This window comes from Galeopterus variegatus, unplaced genomic scaffold, assembly GCF_000696425.1.
Source record: "Galeopterus variegatus unplaced genomic scaffold, G_variegatus-3.0.2 Scaffold2143, whole genome shotgun sequence".
NCBI classification, from domain to species: domain Eukaryota; kingdom Metazoa; phylum Chordata; class Mammalia; order Dermoptera; family Cynocephalidae; genus Galeopterus; species Galeopterus variegatus.
This window is the reverse complement of record NW_007728254.1, coordinates 266,063-283,046: the sequence shown is the minus strand read 5'-3', so window position 1 is coordinate 283,046 and position 16,984 is coordinate 266,063. Positions and strand designations below refer to the sequence as shown.

The 16,984-nt window shown below is 42.9% G+C and overlaps 1 protein-coding gene across 2 annotated transcripts in view; it reads left to right on the top strand.

The window, feature by feature from the left end:
- FYN (FYN proto-oncogene, Src family tyrosine kinase) overlaps window positions 1-16,984 on the top strand; it is a 172,409-nt gene that overhangs the window by 32,864 nt on the left and 122,561 nt on the right. For both annotated transcript variants that reach the window (XM_008580667.1, XM_008580668.1), the window contains exon 2: window positions 5,860-5,929. The gene's annotated coding sequence lies outside the window, so the exon portion shown is untranslated. The remainder of the gene's footprint in view (window positions 1-5,859; window positions 5,930-16,984) is intronic.

Sequence of the window (16,984 nt, the reverse complement as noted above, 5' to 3'; positions counted from 1 at the left end):
ACATAAGAGGGAATAAACAGGGCAGTTGAAGGCCCAGAAGAGGAACGAGGACTGGGTACAGCAAGTTCTCTGGTAAGTCTGGGTGTGAGGGAAGAAGAAATGAAAGATAAGGCTGATGAGGTAGGGTTGGAATGATGCTGGGTGGCTTTGAGTGCAAAGCTGAAGAGTTTGACTATGTAAGTCATTGGTTTTTCTAGCCGTGTCATCAAGCCTTGAAGTTCTTGGGAGGTGGCTCAGAGGCACTGCAGGAGAAGAGGTCTGGTGTTCAGCTGTTCCCCTGATTCTAGAGGAAAGAGCAGCTCCTCTCATGTCCATTTTATATACAAGGGTATTATCTTTCTCTTGAAGGAGTGTACTTTAAGAAAAACTAAAACCCATTGGTATATGCATGAGACCCATTAATTTATTCAGTCACTCAACAAATATTTATTGAGTGTCTGCTATGTGCCAGGCCCTGTGCTAAGTTCTACTGAAAGACCATTGTACGCTTGAACTAGTCAGTGACCTGGTAATAAGAGCACTGGGTCAGCAGCCTGAGGTAAAATCCTGTCTCTGCCACCTACTAATTGCAAGACCTTGGGCAAGTCTCCTGGCCTTGATGGACCCAGTTTTTCACCTGGAAAGCACAAGGCTGGGCCGCAGAGTCCTTCCCAAATGAGATGTTTTAACAGTGACATGAGCAGTGCTGTAATCCAGAGAGTTCATGCGTGTCTATAGGGTAGAAAAGGAGAGGCCAGCATCGGAGAGTCCTGTTAGGAGGAGAGAGGAGCTTCAGTGGGGCATCTTAAGAGTCTGGGCAAGGCCTTTCATCTATTCACTCAACAAACATTTCATTCTCAGTGGCAGCCACTGTGCTAAGCATTGGGAAAATAATAGTGGCCAAAAGAAAGTCCCCCCGGCAAGGCACTTTCTGTCTAGGGAGCAGCAGAGGAAATGGGAACCTCAGCGATAGATCTAGATATGTAATTTGAAATTCATCACATGGGATGGTAGTTAGCACTGTGGAAATGTAGGAAATACCAAGAAAAAGACAGCAAATACATTTTGAGAGAAAAAGAGTTCTGAGGAGGTAGGACCTGGGGAGCATCCTATGGAGAACCAGCTGGTGTTCCACTCCTTGATGGAAAACATACTTCATTGGCCAACAAAAAACCCAACCCCAAAATAGTCCCTTGTGGCTAAGAAGTTAGAACACACTAAAGAGATAATGTCAGTTTAGACATCCAGTTCTCCTTGACTACATCCCTCCTGCATGTGAAGTAAAATTACACTAAAGCCATATATGGCTTTATATAATAGTTGGTCTGTTTGGTTTTCTCAGAAAGGTCCTGATATGTAAAATGGTATAGGTGGATGCCTAAGCTGCCAGCCCCTCAAATTTTTTTCCAGCTGGCTTTTTTTTTTTTTTTTTTTTTTGGGTGCCTCTTCCTCAAGCAGTTGGAGCAGATCCAGAAACAGATTTGAGAGCCTCAAGCCTTTTCTTATTTACCCTTCAGTAATTACATGTCACAGGTTGTCTTCCCTATTCAAGTCTGAAGCTGAGCAATTAGTCTCCCATTGTCTTTGCAGGAAATGACGTCAGTGTGACTTCTAGGGAAGGCAACTGTTGACCACCCTGGTTAAAATAATTTGGAAAGTGTTCAGCATTTCCTCTAGTTGATCATTTAGACTGGCTGATTCAGAAAGCTTTTGGAATGAGCAAATGAACCATCGTTGTCAGGACCGGAAATACTACTGTGTCAGTTCCCTGAACAAAACAAGTTGCTCTGGTCTCTTGATGCACTGCCTTGTCTGGACTTTAGCATGGGACTGAGCCCAGTGCCTTGGCATTCTGTTCCTTTTATGCTGCTTTATTGGGGACTGATTAGTCAGGATGTTTTCTAGCTGCAAGTAATTGAAAATCTAACTTAAGGAAGCCTAAACAATAAAAAATTTATTGAAAATCCAGAGGTGTCTGCCACAGACTTCAGGGTTGACCTAATGCAATGATCTACACTCTGCTTTCCTGTGTTTTTTCTGTCTCTGGGCCAGGTTTATCCTTAGGCTGGAGCAAGATAGCTAAGGATGCCACACAACATTCACAGGACGGAGTTTCTCCCAAGAGAGTAAGAAGCTGCCAGCAAAATATTCTTCACATCTCATTGGCTTTAATTGGTCCATGTGCCTTTTCTTGACCCAATCACTGGCAATAGGAATGGGTTTCCCTAGGATCAGTGTTTCTCAAACTTCAGTGAGCAGTACAGATCACCCAGGGAATCTTGTAAAATAGATTCTGATTCAATTGCTTTGAGTGGGGCCTCAGAGCCCAGAGTTCTCAGAAGTGCCTAGGTAATGCTAATGTTGCTAGTTGCACACTGCAAAGCCTTAGACCATTCAGGCCCTGCCCCATGCTCCCACCTTCCCCAGCTTGGAGTGCTGGCACCTGCCCATTAGACACTGTGGCTGAAGAAATACGGGGGATCTCTTAGGAAGAAGGAAGAGGGAATGACCCCATGCCGATGAGAACTGTATCACAGACATTTGTTCCCAGTATGTAATGAGAATGTCACCTCTAACCCAGCAGCCACACAACATTCTGTGGTTGGTATTAGAAGCAAAAAATGCATGAAATACTACATGTTGTGTGGGATCATCCTTAAAAATCTTTTAATTCATTTAGAACTAAGTACACTCGTACATCATAATTCTTGAAACAGGAGATAAAAGTCATGCCACCTTCTTTGTTATCATTCTGCTAATTTTATTAGTAATTAATACTATATATCTATATAATTCAAATGAAGTGGATCTAAATGTCCTTAAGTATAAAAAGAGTGCGCCAAGTCCAGCCTTTGTTCTCTGAGTGGATATCTCATCAGTCTTAGTTATGGGAGAGGGAGGGTACATCCCACTTGTCCTAAAAGTCACTTGACATGATATCAGGCATGAAAAATGCTGCCCATGGTGAATTTCTGCCAAAGCAAATGGTCACAGTGCCCATATAAGTGGTTTTCAGAGGAGAAAATCAATCTACTCTCTTCATGTGAAAAGGAAGAACTATTCTGTCATTTTTTGTTCTTCTTCTTCTTGACAAAAGACACACAGGAGTCCTGAGCTGCAGCTATTTAGGAAAAAAGCTGATAAGACCGAAGGAACAGTGTCCATCCTGAGGCTGATCCATCACAAACTCAGTGGGCCAGAGGGAAGTGTGTGGCCAGGTATTACATAGACCTTCCTTACATGGTCCCTTTAAGGGTTGCCATCTCCGACCTCATTCACAGAGACAACATCGTTCAGGAGGATGGTCAGAGGGGAGATGGAATTTCACTGCTCCATCTACTTGACCCACCTGCCTCAGAAACACAGGCTGACATCTGTGAGACTGATAGGAAGCTGGGCATAGTCTGTTCTCTGGTGGAGGCCAGAACAACTCCAGCTGGCCTTCCCATACTTAGGAAATCACTGGCTGTTCCTTGTCTATGCAAAGTCCCTGCAAGGTTGAGAGCTCCTCGGCTACTCTGGACCAGCTGAGAACAGCTGCTAGACTGGAAGCTCCAGGAAGGCAGGAATTGTGCTTGCATCACAGAGGTCCCCCCAGGTTTGTTCCCGGGAGACCTGTTAGGCAGCAGCATAGACTAGGAATTCACTCTCTAAAGTGAAGGAAAAGCAGAGAACAGTTTTTTGCCTGACATCAGGCATTTATAATCTAAATATAGTGTTTAGGTATTCCATCTACATACTTAGTCCCCCGTAGCCTGCCAAAGAGAGATGGGATAATATTAATATCAGCAAGCTTGTATAGGGCCAACAAGATTGTTCTATTACTCACTGATTGATTAAGACAATCCTGATGAATGCCCCACTACTGTGCCTGCTATAGTGCAAGGCATTATTAGCCAGGGGTGGAATAATAAGATAGGGGGAAGAGATAGGGTCTACCCATATAACTTAAAAAGTAGGGTACGGTTGGGCCGGCCCGTGGCTCACTCGGTAGAGTGCGGTGCTGATAACACCAAGGCCACGGGTTCGGATCCCATATAGGGATGGCCGGTTTGCTCACTGGCTGAGCGTGGTGCTGACAACACCAAGCCAAGGGAAGTAGGGTACGGTTGGGCCGGCCCGTGGCTCACTCGGTAGAGTGCGGTGCTGATAACACCAAGGCCACGGGTTCGGATCCCATATAGGGATGGCCGGTTTGCTCACTGGCTGAGCGTGGTGCTGACAACACCAAGCCAAGGGTTGAGATCCCCTTACCGGTCATCTTTAAAAAAAAAAGTAGGGTACGGTAAGTAAGTTTATTTAAAGTATCTATATCAAATAAAATAACATTTAAAAAAAAGAGAAAAAGAGAGGTAAGATAATACTGAATTGAGAAAATCAAGGTAGAAAAGACAATGAGAGTTAAGCCAGGCCTTAAAGCTGGGGCTCCTGACCTGAGGACCACAGGTGGGATTCAGGGGGTCAGTGAACTTGGATGGGAAAAAAATTATCTCATCATTTTCACTAACCTGTAACTGAAATCTAACATTTCCTTCTATTATGAAAGTATCATTAGCTATTTTGCCCCCAATAAAAATTATGAATATTTTTACATTACAGTTATAGATATCTTGAAATATCATTCATGCCTAACAGTCCTTGAAAATTACAGTAGTTGTTAGACTTTTGCTGGCAATTATTTAAATATTGAAAGAAGCCCATCACAATTTTGTTAAATATTTTGATAACTATTTATCAATGTACTTTGCTTCTTTTGAATCCTGCGTATTTCATGTATTAATTTCAAGCATCTAACTACATTATTCAGAGAAACATGTCTTTAGATTGTCATAGCACAGAAAAGCAAAGAGTCCTTGCCTTAGAAAATGGCTAGGCCTCCTACCAGCAGTTACGGGACAGAAAGTGCTCTGACAAGGGACTGGCCTACCTGAAGGCTCAGAGACAGGATGGGTGACTGGATGCTACAGCATCTGGTGGGAAGACATGGAAATAAAGCCAAGGTGAAGTTGAGTCGCAGGCCGACGTGGCCTCACAGATAAGTTTGCAGGTGATGGGAAATGGTGGGAGGTGTTTCTGCTGAGGAAGGATGCCTTGCAGAACCGTGAGAGTTGGATGGGAAGGGAAGAAACTGGAGGCTGGGAGATCAGTTTCTGCAAGGTGCGATGCAGACCAGATGGAGCGTAATGAGAGTGGAGAGAAGCAGGGAGTTCCAGCATGACTGTGGAACTCGAGCGGCAGGTGAGGACAGCCATGTTAGGTTTCAAGCCTGGGGGACGGGGAGGGTCATAACAGACTAACATTTATTGAGTGCTTACTGTGTGCCAGGTGCTGTTTGAAGCCTCTCTATGTCATTTGTTTGTCACTTAATTGATACCATTTAATACTCATAGCAACTCTGTGTGGTCAGTACAATAATCCCTATTTTACAGATAATAAACTGAAGCCTAGAAAAGAAAGGTTAGGAAAAATGCCCAGGGTCTCACAGCTAGCAGAGGAGAAGGGAGGGTGCTATTGAAAGAAAAGGAAAGAGGAATTGTTTGGGGGGAAAATGTTATGAGTTCAATTTTAGGTATTTTTCCATTGTTATCTTGTCTTTGATTATTTCAAAGGACTAAAAATTCATATATTTGTAAGCACTGTTACTGGTTTATTTCATTGTCCAGTTATTTATTTATTTTTTATTAGTAAGTGAGTGCTGAGGTCATTTGTAAATTGGTTTCATCTCCCTGTGAAAAACAGAGGAAACTGGTAGGTGGAGTTAGGTACACCGATGGGTACCCAGAGGGAAGAGGTTGCTCTTCCCAGAAGAGATGCACGATGTGTATTAAATGATTTCTGTTTAATGATGCATTTTTCTTCTGTTGTGGTATTGTTTTTCAGGACCAGACCTGCTGCTGTTTTAGAAGACATGTGGTGTATATAAAGTTTGTGATAGTTGGCAGAAATTTTGGTAAGTCTTGCTGCATATATTTCTGATCCCTTTTGTTGAAAAATAGTGCTCAAGAAGGGAAGCCATTGCCTTGTTCTGTACATCTTTTAAATCTGCACTAAACTTAGAATGGAATTTTATAATTAAATTCAACATTGAATTGGTGTTTTCTGACGGTATGACATTGTTTTTTGTTATTGCTGATTTTATTAAGCACTGTGGGGTTTTCTAAAATATAAGAAGTCTAGATTTAGGAAAGCTTCTGGATGCAGGGTAAAGTATACCCTTGACGGTTTAGTTTATCTTCGTAGTCATCCATGTAATAGAACAGTAGTAAAATTGTAAACCAAAAGGATAAAATAAAGTCTCCAAAGCCCAGAAATTCTTATAGCTTGTATGTTGAAATGAGAGAGAAGCAGGCAGTTAGCTGCTTGGTGAATGGGAAATTAAAGGAAGTTAAGAATCCAGCGTGCCTGGGAGCCAGCCTACAGACCAGCATAGCAGTAGCCTAGGAGACCAAGACCATTCAATTTGGTAACCACCCATACCTTGCTAGCAGTGACAAAGTAGACAGTCTTCAGGGTCAGGAGACCTGGGTTAAAATTTAAGTTCTGCACCTTCTGGTTGTTACATGACTTTTCTATGCCTCAGTTTTCTCTTCTGTTAAATGGCTTATCGTGTTACCTACTTTATAGGGCTGTTAGGAGAATAAAATCAGCCAGGCAGTGCTGGGGCATAGTAGTTGCTCAATAAAGCAGTCACTCTTGATAGCAACATAGCCTTGTTTAGAGATTAGACATTGCCACTGAGGTCAAGCTACCACTTTGAATCTTCTGGCAGGACTGCTGGAAATGGGTTGGTCATACCCATTTGATATCATAGTCACTCGCCACAGTCTCTCCTCCAACACTCAGTTCATAACCAGCTTTGAGAATCCCTGTGACATTTGCCCTCTTCTCCAATTCTGGTGACCCATTCTTAGACAAGCCTGACGAATTTAACTTCCCTTCCTACCACCTTTGCAACCAAGTAAGGTCACATTGTTTGACCTTTATTCGGTTTTGGAGTTAATGTTATTCTGAACCACATTAACAAGAAGAAAAAGAAATGTTGGGGTAGATAATACCCTTGGTTTGGACCTCAATTACCATGTTTAGGCTTTCATTTCCGAACCTTTCTTTTGATTTGATTTGATTTTTTGTCTATGCTTATTATGTAGCCTTCATAGAGATCCAATTATTGGATTGAAATTTTTGAGCTTTGACTAGAAGGATTTGATTTTGGGGTAAGGCCTTTATCTGTGGTTGGGGAGAATTAACCACGTCACCGCAGATGGGCTGATGTTTAAGGTCAGATGATTATAGTTAACTATGCTCTGGTTTCATGGATTCAAAGAGATGGACATGGCCCCAAGGGTTATCTGGCCCAATCTCCCACTAGCCAAAAAAAAGTCTCTTCTGCAGAATCCCTGACAGGAATTCAAATTCTCTCAGCAATGAGCTTGCTATTGTACAAGGCAGCTTGCTTCAATTAAAAAAAAACAATTAAGGGGGCACAGGGAAATTTTTTTTAGCAGGATGATAAAATTGTTCTACATCTTAATTGTGATAGTATTTATGCAATTGTATTGCTTTTGTGAAACCTAACAACTGTACACTAGAAAGGGTAAATTTTGCTGTATATTAATTAAACCTTAACTTATTTTTAAAAATTTTTATTTCTTTATTTATTTTTTAAACCTTAACTTTTTAAATGGAAAAAATAAACAAACAACTGGACAAGTAGATCAACTTGTTAAGAAGGAAGAGAAGGATGGAATGGAGAGGACGAGGCAGGAAGGGAGGAAAGGAAAGCTATCTAGTTCTTGTATTGAATTACATGCACTCCATGGGACGGGGACTTGGTCTTGCTCCTTCCTGTAGTCTCAGTGCCTGGAAAGTGCCTGAAATATAAAAGTATGTGATAAATATTTATCAAATCACCTACTGGTCGGGCCAGCCCGGTGGCGCACTGCTACAGTGCGCCGCTTGGGAGTGTGGCGGCGCTCCCGCCGAGGGTTTGGATCCCACATACAGACCGGCCGCTCACTGGCTGAGCGAGGTGCGGGCGCAACACCGAGGGTTGCGATCCCGTTGCCGGTCCCGGTCCGGTACGGGCACGACACTGAGGGTTGCGATCCGTTGCCGGTCACGAAAAAAGACAAAAAGGAAAAAAAAAATCACCTACTGGTCTTAGTCACTTCCTAAGTAAGTCCACTCACTTTCTTATGTTGTGAGGCACCCTCTCACAAGAAATACACTTACACGCCACTCGTGCAGAAAAGGGCAGTTTATTCACTCCAACTGGCCAGCGTCCATCTCCCAAGGTGCAACCAAGGAAGAACGGCATCAGGCTTTGGTCTTGTGGGGTTTTTAAAGACAAAAACTACATCCCATTGGCACATGGGTTGGTCCAAGTGCACAGAGCAAGCTAGGGGGCTAGCTCACAGAGGCCAAGAATGAGCCGTTCGAGCAGTCAAGCATACAAGTTTTCACTATGTACGGTTCCTGTTCCCATATAATAATTCACTGTGTATGGCTCCTGTTTTTGTGTAATTGTTTTCTGTTTCTATGAGAAAGTCAACGGTTTCTCATGCAGAAGGATGGTGGTAGTCTGCAGGTCAGACAAGGGACAAAATGGAGTTACTTAGGTTAAGCAAGCAGTTTTACAGAAGTAGATAGCATACGTTATAAGGGTGTAGGGAGCTCTATTTCATTCCCAACTCCTCTTTAGGAAGGAATCAAATCATTGATTCATTGGTACTTAATTTGTTGTACTTAGTATGACTGATTGTACTCGTTAACCAAGGTGACCAGGAAAAAGATTTTTAAACCAATTTTTATTATTACTATATGACTCTTCTCTTCTTCAATGTGTTTTCTGACTAATGCAAGGCTGTCTCTAATAACACCTGAATGGTTGGTATAGAAACAACACGTTTTTCTAGAGCCATATATAATCCACCTTGTTAGTCTGATTGTGTGCATTATATATGGGTGCAGCTGCTGCTGCGCATTCAGATAGGTCCAGCCTCTGTGTAGGACACAATTTTTTCCTCTTTGCTGTGGTCATTAACTTTTTACAACATTGTCAGATTGACCACTTGGTATAAATTTTTTATCAAGGCACTTTACATTTTAAAATTGTTATTTAATTGGAAAAACTCTCAATAAACTAGGAGTAGAAAGCACCTTTCTCAATCTAATAAAGTGCATCTACAAAAAGCCCACAGCTAATATCATACTTAATGGTGAAAAACTGGATGCTTTTCTCATAAACTGAGGAATAAGGCAAGCATGCCCATTCTTGTCCTTTTTTTTTTTTTACCGATAAGGGGATTGCAACCCTTGGCATGGTGTGGTCTGCACCATGCTCAGCCAGTGAGCACACCGGCCATCCCTATATAGGATCTGAACCCGCTGCCTCGGCACTACCAGCGCTGCACTCTCCCGAGTGAGCCATGGGGTGGCCCCATTCTTGTCATTTTTATGCAGTATTGTATGGGGCCAGCATTGTATGCTAGCCAGTTTGCTCATGACAATGAAAGAGGTCCAGATTGGAAAGGAACAAGTAAAACTGTCTTTATCCATAGATGGTATGGTTCTGTGTGTAGAAAATACTGAGGAATCCATACAAAAAGCTACTAGAACTAAACATGTTTGACAACGTTGAGGACCTGAGATTAAAATGAAAAAAGCAATTGTACTTCTATATACTAGCAATGAACAGTCTGAAAATGAACTTAACAATTTCATTCACGATAGCATTAAGAGAATAAAATGTTTAGGAACAAATTTAACAAAAGCATGCAAGACTTGTCTGTTGAAAACTACAAAATACTGCTAATAGAAATTAAAGACAATCTAAATAAATGCAGAGACATTTCATGTTCATGGACTAGAACACAATATTGTTAAGATGTCAATTTTTTCCAAATTGATTGATAGATTCAATGTAACCCCTCTCAAATTTTAGGAGGCCTTTTTGTAGAATTGACCAATTGCTTTTGTCGGTGGGTAGGCCTCTCTGATGGTTATGGTTAGTGATTTTAGCTAGTTTATCATCTTTGAGGTGAGGCAACAGAGAGGGTGTAATTTCTTGTATGTAGGGGGTGCATTTAGCCCTTAGTAGGGCAAAGGGAAGGAGGCTCACCCAGTTCTCACCAGTCTCTAGTTTTAATTTGGTAAGTGTTTCTTTTAAAAGTCCAATTCAGGGGTCGGTGCTCCCACCGAGGGTTTGGATCCCATGTGGAGACCAGTTCCTGCTCACTGGCTAAGCGCGGTACGGACGCAACACCGAGGGTTGCGATACCGTTGCCAGTCCCCGGTAGGGGCGCAACACCAAGGGTTGTGATCCCGTTACCGGTCAGTAAAAAAGACAAAAAGGAAAAAAATAAATAAATAAATAAAAGTCCAATTCATTCATTCTACCTGTCCTCAACTTTGTGGCCTATAAATACAACGTAAATCACAATTTATTTTTAATGTTTTAGCTAATAATTGGGAAATTTGGGCTGTGAAAGCCAGGCCATTGTCAGACCCCAAGGTTACAGGTAGGCCGACTCTGGGGACAATTTCGTGTAATGATTTTTAGTGTTATCTGAGTGGTTTTAGGTTTGGTAGGAAAGGCTTCTACCCATCTAAAAAAAGTGTCCACAAAGACTAAAAGATATTTATATCCATATTGGCCAGGTTTTACCTCTGTGTAGTCTATTTCCCATTGTTCGCTTGGCAGTGATCTGCAACTCCTGGCTCCAGATATTTTAGGGGCAGACTTGCTTGGATTAACCTGTGGGTAGACTTCAAATTTATAGGTTATGCTTTTGGTTAATTTATCAAGATTGTACATATAAAAGAATTGGTGTAACAGTTCAGCAAGCTTGGTGGCTCCCAGGTGGGTGGCTTGATGCAGTTGGAAAATAAGAGTTCTTCCTAATGCCTGGGGAAGATAGATTCTTCCATCAGGGGGACATTTCCATTCCTTTTTGTCTGTAATTGTTTCGAGAGCCTCTGCATGTACATGGGCCATGGCAAAGGCATTCCGGCTGTCAGTGTAAATATCGACGGTTTTGTTTTTTCCCAATTTTAGAGCCTCAGTGAGGGAAATTCGTTCAGCTTTTTGAGCAGAAGTTCTTTGACTGAAGGCTTGAGCCCAAATGACCCGATCTAAAGTCACCATGCCTGTCCCTGCATACCTGATTCCTTTGGAGATTAAACTGTTTCCGTCAGTGAACAGCATTTCATTAGGCTCTGTCCAGGGCACATCAGTCAGGTCCAGCCGGAGGCCTTGGAGAGTCTCGATTGTTTCGAGGCTATCATGGACAGCCTCAGTTGGGTTGTCATCCAGGAGGAGGGTAGCCGGATTTAGAGACGTGGTTTTTAGGGTCTGATCTAGAAGTAAAGCCTGATAGGGGTGAAGCAGGAGTTGGTGAGCCAATGTTCAGTTGCACTTTGTAAGAGAGTCTGTACAGAGTGGGAGGCCACTAAGCATATGTCTTGTTGGCCCCTTTTACCAGTAAAGCAGTTGCCATTATGGCTCAGAAACAGGTTGTCCATCCTGCAGCTACACTGTTCAACCTCTTGGAGAGGTAGGTGATAGGCGTCTTCCATGGTCCCGGGGCTCGGGTGAGCACCCCCTTGGCAATGCCTCACATCTCAGCAACAAACAGGCTGAAGGGCTTCATCAAATAAGGTTGGGGAATTTTTAAATCCTTGGGGGAGGTGAGTTCAAGTTAATTGTCGAGAGTATCCTCCCCCAGGGTCAGTCCATTCAAAGGCAAAGAGAGGTTGGCTTACTTTGGCCAGCAGGAGGCTGAAGAAGGCATCCTTAAGATCTAGCTTTTTGGTTTGTTTCTCTTCTGTACCATCTCTGTTGTTAAAGACCCTCTGGGCAATTTCAACCAGCTCAGATAAAAATTTTCCTTTAAATCCTTCCTGTCTTTGAAGCTTTCTCCTAATGTCTGGGGTTGACTGGGTAACAAAGGCAATATTTATTGCCTGCGGATTTTCTGGGGTCACAGGGTCCACAGGAGTGTAGGTCCTGTAAGCCTCCATAAGGCGTTCCAGGAAAGTGGTAGGGTTTTCATTTGGTCCCTGAATAGTTTCACTTACTTTTGATAGGTTAGCAGGCTTCTGGGCTGCTGTGTGAAGTCCCCTAAGGAGAGTCTGGTGATACAGGTCAAGAGCTCCCTTACCTTGGTCCGTGGTTGGGTCCCACCGGGTCTGTTAGAGGGGAACACGTGTTCGAGGTGAACGGGGTCATCAGAGGATCAGCCATGGTGACTGGTAACAGTTTTCAGGGCCTCCCTCCGGATCTGCTTGCGTTCTTCTGACGTAAAAAGAGTCTGCAGGAGCTGCTGACAATCATCCCATGTAGGCTGGTGGGTAAAGAAAAGCAGTCCTCAGGAGGGAGATGAGGCCCCAAGGTTCTTCTGAGAAAGAAAGAGTTCCGGGATCAGGTGGGGGAGTGAGGGGGCGTTGGAGGAACATCAGGGAGAGGCAGTGTCACTCCGAGTATGGGAAACAGGCAGAGAAAGTCCAGAAATACACCCATAGTTCTGGTCAATTGGTTTTTGACAAAGTTGACTCTGACAACTGTTACACTGTGGAGTTAATAAGGCTGTATATTTTTTAAAGTAATGAACAGAGTATGCTTTATTGGCTGCCTAATTCACATTTTTCTGAGGTGTTTTGTCAGTTAATACTTTCAACCAACTTAAAGTAATGTTTTCCCCATTTTCTCCATGAGTGGAAAGAATGCAAACAAACCTGTGTTTAACAACAAGGTTAGCATGACATAAAGTAACAAAAGCCAATAAATCAAAAATGAGGTTGACATTCTGGGACTAATCTAGCAGTCCTAAAACAGTTTTTCAAATTCTTTTCTTTGATTACAGTATATTCAGAGATTAAATCATTGCTGTTATGAACTACTGCTGTTTAACTTATCATCAACCTTCCCCAAATTTTTAAATCTTCTCCAGTGAAGGAAGAAGAAATTATTAAAGGAAATACTCTTATATTATTTTCAATTTTTAAAGCCACCTTGGGTCTTCAGAGGTGTCAGAGAGTACGGGAGGTGCTGTGGAGGAGGCGCTCTTCTTTGGAGAAGCTGGAAGAGAAGGCTTAGTTAAAAGCACAGATGGTGTTCTATTTCCATTCACCTTGGGACATTTTTTAATGACACCTTTTTATTATTTTTTTATTTTTATTTATTTATTTTTTTCTTTTTTCGTGTCCGGCAACGGATCGCAACCCTCAGTGTCGCACCCGTACCAGGCCGGGACTGGCAACGGGATCGCAACCCTCGGTGTCATGCCCGCCCCTCGCTCAGCCAGTGAGCGGGAACCGGTCTGTATGTGGGATCCGAACCCTCGGTGGGAGCGCCGCTGCGCTCCCAAGCGGCGCACTGTAGCAGTGCGCCACCGGGCCGGCCCTAATGACACCTTTTTAGTCATGACGGCTTGTCAGAGATTATATCAATCCAAACCTGTATGTAAGGGAGTTGTCCCATAGACCTGTTTGGAGAAATTTGTCCCATTTGTTATATAAAACCACAGTTAATGACACACAAAAATACACAACTGGCAACACACAAAAGACAAAGTGGCCACGTCCCAAATTACTCTAAGATATCTACAGACACAACAATCACACCAACAAAGACGAACAAGAAACACAGAAACTACAGACACAACAATCAAAATGACAAAGATGAACAAGAACAAGAAACACAGAAACATAATTCCTATTGACTCGCAAATCCCAAATACACAATTTCTATTGACTTGCAAGTCCCAAATCCAAATCACCACTGGGCTCAGCAATGTCTCGGGAGCCCAAGGAGTTAGGGGAGTTAATGCTGCATCCAGCCTCCCATAAGTCCAACCATTGGTGCACCATCCTTTACTGAGATCTCACCTACCTGCGGAGTGAATAAAGTGCCCTGTCTGCCTCCAGGGAGAAGAGGAACAGCTTCTCTATCTTCTCCTAGGAGATAAGTGCAGGGAGGGATATACTCACGAGAGAAACAATCTCACTGGGGCCTCCAAAATGTTGTGAGGCACCCTCCCACAAGAAATGCACTTAACATGCCACTCATACAGAAAAGGGCAGTTTATTCACTCCAACTGGCCAATGTCCATCTCCCAAGGTGCAACCAAGGAAGAACGGTGTCGGGCTTTGGTCTTGTGGGGTTTTTAAAGACAAAAACTACATCCTGTTGGCACACGGGTTGGTCCAGGTGCACAGAGCAAGCTAGGGGGCTAGCTCACAGAGGCCAAGAATGAGCTGTTCAAGCAGTCAAGCATACAAGTTTTCACTATGTACGGTTCCTGTTCCCATATAATAATTCACTGTGTATGGCTCCCGTTTTTGTGTAATTGTTTTCTGTTTCTATGAGAAAGTCAACGGTTTCTCATGCAGAAGGATGGTGGTAGTCTGCAGGTCAGACAAGGGGCAAAATGGAGTTACTTAGGTTAAGCAAGCAATTCTACAGAAGCAGATAGCATACATTATGAGGATGTAAGGAGCTCTATTTCACCTACACACCAGCTCTCCAGATATTTGAAGGCACTCTCCATCTTCTCTCATATCCTCTGGGCTGAACTTACTATCTCCCATTCTTGGACTCTTTGCCCCGAATGTTATTTTCATATTCCTCCCCACCTGGCGAAGCTTGGGGAAGATCTGCTTTACCATGCCCTTCCTGTGCACACGACCCAGCACTAGAAATGCTGCCCCTGAGCTTATGGCCTGGGAGGAGTCCAGTGGGCACACTGCTTCTGTAGATGATATCAATAGACACCCAACCCTAATCCTCTTCCTTCACTCAGTACTAGGTGCCTGGTAATGGATCGTGAAGGATTTCTTTAGGGCAGTCTTCTAAGAATGGAGCTCCTAAAAGTAGGGAGCGTGGCAGTCCAAGAGCTCAGGTGGCAGCAAGTCCATCCTCTTAAATGTCCTGACTGAAGTGAAGCCAGTTCCTGTCACCCTTAGTCTGAGACAGCAGTAGTGCTGTTTATAAATCTTGAGGCAGAAGTGTGTCACAGATCCTGATTCTTCATTATGAGTCATAGGAAGTTTGAAGTTCTTATATTTTTTTCCTGGCCATGCCAGGGGAGGGTATATAAATCCATAAATACAGAAAGCAGTGGTTCTCAACTAGGATCAATTTTGACCTCCCAGAGGACATTTGGTAATGTCTGGAGCCATTTTTGGTTGTCACAAGTGGGGGAAGGAGGGTGTGTGCTAGTGGCATCTAGTGGATGGAGACCAGGGATGCTGCAAAATGTCCTACAACAAACAGAACAGCAACATGCACACACACGCAGGATAACCCGGTTCAAAATGTCAACAGTGCCAAGGCTGAGAAACTCTGATATTAGAAATAATTTTTAAAAATGTAAATGCTTAAAGCACTCATATTTTGAAGGTTTCAAATTTTATCAGCACCACACTCTCCCAAGAAGATTTCAAATTTTAAATGTTTTAACAATTATATATAAATATTAAGCTGGAAAACAAATTTGTTGAGAGCATCATAGGGCTGAAAGGGCTCCTAAGGGGCTATCTCTTCCATTACCCCTGAGTCCAAGCAAAAAATGACCTAATTGAATTCAGACAGACAGATGGGTCTCTGAAGGCTTATACTGAATGACAGTCAACTAAAGATAAAAGCGAGACTCACACAACATGATCCCAGCACTCACACAAAAGAGGTTGTCTCATATTTTAAATTTTGACCCCTGCTTCTTCAGATGTGTTTGTCTTTAGATGACCTCTGAGACTGAATGGTATTTCAATCTGGGCCAGTCCTTCCTTTTGAATCAAGGGAAGCAATTCTGATGTGATGAACATGTGCTTAGGGAGGAGCGAGATCTCATTACAGATGATCGAGATTGAGTATTTTGGTACACGGGGCTGTTTATTTGCATCAGTTTGCTAGTGACACCACAGTCTGGTTTAAATGTGAGTGGTTGAAAGTTTTTGTAGCCCAATATGGCTACATTTGCTGAAACAGGGAGATTAAAGCAACATATGTCAAGTTGTGATATAGGAAAATCCACTTTAAAAGACTTTACTTAATTATAGGGCCTATTTTGGGAGGGTAACTGTGCTTTTTGTGAGGTATATTTTGGGATACACTAACCCAGCTTCTAGGTCGGTAATATCTTCCCAGAAAGGGTGTGGTGTGTGCTTGTGGACATAAATATTTTCTTACCAAAAGCTTTGATTTAACATTCTTTCAACTTTACTGTCCTTCATTTTACTTTTTCTGATAGTCTTTCCTCTTGCAAGAAAGCTATAAAAAGGTGTTCTGGAAAGCTGGAGGAGAGAAGGATAAAAGATCTCATTTCAGATGGCCAAGCCCAGAAATTTAGGGACTTTACATTATCAATCTAGTGTTTTTAAGATGAATGGAATTTGGAGGAATGTACCAAAGTTGAATAATAAGCAGAGTTGAGTAAGACTGTTAAAAAACACTTTTGGCACTAAATATTTTTATGTAAGTATCTATAGAAAAACCACACATTTATAACTATGGGTCCCAGCACCTCCTCTCCACCGTGGGTAACTCTCATGGGCCATCTCATTGCTCTCTGCCAATGGCTTATGACCTAGAGGAGGCATCTCCATTCACTTTTGTTCTTCAGGGCTCGTGCCTTGTACCTGCTCTTCCGCCTTGGCCCCAGCCTTTTGTGGCCTCCTTCATGTCTCTGTTGATCCCGAAGCCTTTTGGCCTTAAATGAGAGGTCTGAACTTTCTGTCCAGTCAGCATTTCCTAATCCTCATTTAAAAGTGAATGATAAAGGAGAAACTAGATCAGCGAGATAAAATTAGCTTCTTGTTTACAAAATGGGGGAGCGGGAGGAGCAGAGATACAATAAAAACAGGCAATTTGTATCCAAAAAAACAACCAGACATAAGGACAGGAGAAGTGCTTTTAGGCCGGCCCGGTGGCGCACTGCTACAGTGCGCCGCTTGGGAGCGCGGTGGCGCTCCCGCCGAGGGTTCGGATCCCACATACAGACCGGCT